The sequence below is a fragment of the Leucopleurus acutus genome (assembly GCF_964270905.1).
Source record: "Leucopleurus acutus genome assembly, chromosome: 3".
In the NCBI taxonomy this organism is placed as follows: domain Eukaryota; kingdom Metazoa; phylum Chordata; class Mammalia; order Artiodactyla; family Delphinidae; genus Leucopleurus; species Leucopleurus acutus.
This window is the reverse complement of record NC_139145.1, coordinates 130,961,277-130,965,035: the sequence shown is the minus strand read 5'-3', so window position 1 is coordinate 130,965,035 and position 3,759 is coordinate 130,961,277. Positions and strand designations below refer to the sequence as shown.

Genomic DNA, 3,759 nt, shown 5'->3' with positions numbered 1-3,759 from the left:
ACTATCCTTTATATATGTCCAAAAATATATTATGGGGAAAGGATAGCCTGTTCAATAAAGGCACAGATTTTCAACATGCAAAATCCATTAACCATATAACAGGAGATTGATAAATTTGGCTAAATTAAAATTAAGAAATTTGATTCATCAAAAGACACCTTAAAGTTGGGGAATCCCCTGACAGTCCAGTGGTTAGGGCTCCACACTTCCTCTGCAGGGGCACAGGTTCAATCCCCGGTGGGGGAACTATGATCCCCCATTACATGCGGTGCAGCCAAAAAAAGAGATACCTTAAAGTAAAAAGGCTGGACAGCCTCTTCAATAAGCGGTGCTGGGAAAACTGGACAGACACATGTAAAAGAATGAGATTAGATCGCTCCCTAACACCATACACAAAAATAAGCTCAAAATGGATTAAAGACCTAAATGTAAGGCCAGAAACTATCAAACTCTTAGAGGAAAACATAGGCAGAACACTCTATGACATAAATCACAGCAAGATCCTTTTTGACCCACCTCCTAGAGAAATGGAAATAAAACCAAAAATAAACAAATGGGACCTAATGAAACTTCAAAGCTTTTGCACAGCAAAGGAAACCATAAACAAGACCAAAAGACAATCCTCAGAATGGGAGAAAATATTTGCAAATGAAGCAACTGACAAAGGATTAATCTCCAAAATTTACAAACATCTCATGCAGCTCAATAACAAAAAGACAAACAACCCAATCCAAAAATGGGCAGAAGACCTAAATAGACATTTGTCCAAAGAAGATATACAGACTGCCAACAAACACATGAAAGAATGCTCAACATCATTAATCATTAGAGAAATGCAAATCAAAACTACAATGAGATATCATCTCACACCAGTTAGAATGGCCATCATCAAAAAATCTAGAAACAATAAATGCTGGAGAGGGTGTGGAGAAAAGGGAACACTCTTGCACTGCTGGTGGGAATGTGAATTGGTTCAGCCACTATGGAGAACAGTATGGAGGTTCCTTAAAAAACTACAAATAGAACTACCATATGACCCAGCAATCCCATTACTGGGCATATACCCTGAGAAAACCATAATTCAAAAAGAGTCGTGTACGAAAATGTTCATTGCAGCTCTATTTGCAGTAGCCAGGAGATGGAAACAACCTAAGTGTCCATCATCGGATGAATGGATAAAGAAGATGTGGCACATATATACAATGGAATATTACCCAGCCATAAAAAGAAACGAAATTGAGCTATTTGTAATGAGGTGGATGGACCTAGAGTCTGTCATACAGAGTGAAGTAAGTTAGAAAGAGAAAGACAAATACCGTATGCTAACACATATATATGGAATTTAAGAAAAAAAATGTCATGAAGAACCCAGGGGTAGGACGGGAATAAAGACACAGACCTACTAGAGAATGGACTTGAGGATATGGGGAGGGGGAAGGGTAAGCTGTGACGGGGTGAGAGAGTGGCATGGACATATATACACTACCAAATGTAAAATCGATAGCTAGTGGGAAGCAGCCGCATAGCACAGGGAGATCAGGTCTGTGCTTTGTGACCGCCTAGAGGGGTGGAATAGGGAGGGTGGGAGGGAGGGAGATGCAAGAAGGAAGAGATATGGGAACATATGTATATGTATAACTGATTCACTTTGTTGTCGAGCAGAAACTAACACACCATTGTAAAGCAATTATACTCCAATAAAGATGTTTAAAAAATAAATAAATAAAAAAAATAAAGTAAAAAGGCTATAAGTTGGTAGAGACATTCGCATGCATATAACTAACAAAGAAATATATAGGAGTCCTACATACATATTGGTAAGGAAAATGACCCAACATAAAAATAAGTAAAAGATATAAACAAGCATTTCATAAAAAAGGAACTACTTATAGCCAATAAATGAGTTTCTCATAGTTATTAATAATTAGGGAAATATATATCAAGACCAGTTAAACTCATTCAATAGGTAAAAGTTAGGAAGCCTGAGCGCATCAGTGTTGGAAAAGAGGTCAACAATTTGCGTGTACAGTTTTGCTAAGAGAGTGAATTGATTATTCTTGCATCCTACAACCCAGCAAGAGAAATGCTTGCACATATGTACCAGGAGACATATACAAGTATAGTCATGACAGTACTTTTAGTAATTGCAAAAAAAAAAAGAAAAAGAAAAACCACACAAACCAAATGCCCATAAGATAGGAGAATGGATAAATATATAGTGGTACATACACATAATGGGATATTATGTGAAAATCAATGAAATACACATTTCCATATCAGTATGAATAAATCTTAATGTTTGGTTTTTAAAAGGGCAAGTTGAAGATTACTCTTTTTATAAAATTCAAGAGCTAAAGCTACATATTTTGTTTATACATATATATGTATTGATTTAAAATTCTATTTTTTTAAAATGTGGAAATGTTAAACAGAACATTTAGAGCAATGATTACCATGTATGAGACAAGGAGTGTAAGAGAGGGAAAGAACATGCAGGTCTGTATAAGTTATTGCCCATGATTGGTTTTTCGATTGGATTATAAACTCAAACAAGACATGTATACCTGGGGAGACCAATGATAACTATGTCACGAGCCAAGGAATATGGTTAGGCCAATTATGAGTACCTTACATCCAGGTAAAAAAAAAATACATACTTCTAACCAGCATGATTTGAGGGAAGTGAAACAATGGGAAGAACATTCCGATATATGTATGCATTGCCAGGAGGCTACAGGGGCTAGGCTGGCCATGGTACGTCTCCACTGAAATATCCTGAGCGCCTAAGGAAGGTGAAAAGAGACCAAACCTCGTTTTATATTTGTCACAATATATCTAATTGATTGGATATTTAAATTTAAGGCGTAACTCTTTGAAAAGCAACTTAATGAATATAAAATAAAAGGTTAATTTTAAGATTTAAATTTAAATATTAGACGTGGCGGCCCGTTCAGGTCCGGGGTCAGGCAGCCGCGCCCCCGGCCCAGCCATGGTGCAGTCCTGGTACATGGACGAGTCGCCGGCGACCCGCGGTGGCCCCACGGCGCAGAGCCCGCGCGCCCGGTCCGCCTGGAGCGGCTGCACGGGCTCGGCGTCCTTTACTGGACGCTGGATGCTGACAAAGATGAGAATGATCCAGAATTAGAAAAGATCCGAAAAGAGGAAAACTACTCCTGGGTGGACACAATAACCATATGCAAAGACAAACTACCAAATTATGAAGAAAAGATGAAGATGTTTTACGAGGAGCATTTATACCTGGATGACGAGATTCGCTACATCCTGGACGGCAGTGGGTACTTTGACGTGAGGGATAAAGAGGACAGGTGGATCCGGATCTTCATGGGGAAAGGAGACATGATCACTCTCCCCGCCGGGATATACCACCGCTTCACATTGGACGAGAAGAACTACGTGAAGGCCATGCAGCTGTTTGTGGGAGACCCAGTGTGGACAGCGTACAGCCGGCCGGCTGACCACTTTGAGGCCCGTGGGCAGTATTGAGTTTCTGGCACAGATGGCCTAGCGGTGCCCTGGGGCCTCAGGCACCCGAAAGTCCGGGACATGATAGCAGCAGAAAATCTGTCCTATTCTCCTTGCTTTTGTGTTGTGGACTTGAGGCTAGGTGAGCTTTCCTCTGCAAGATTGTTTGATCAGAATACGTTTTAATGGAAGAAGCTGTAGAACCGGTTGGTACATAGAAGCCCCTGTGGAAATCTGGGCAAATCCGTTCATTTTCTCTAATTCAGGACCAGTGGT

General features: G+C 40.0%; 1 pseudogene across 1 annotated transcript; it reads left to right on the top strand.

The window, feature by feature from the left end:
- Positions 1 to 2,989: 2,989 nt before the first annotated feature.
- LOC309958773 (acireductone dioxygenase-like) lies at positions 2,990 to 3,526 on the top strand (annotated as a pseudogene). The gene has a single exon. The product of its transcript is annotated as an acireductone dioxygenase-like (transcript).
- Positions 3,527 to 3,759: the final 233 nt, after the last annotated feature.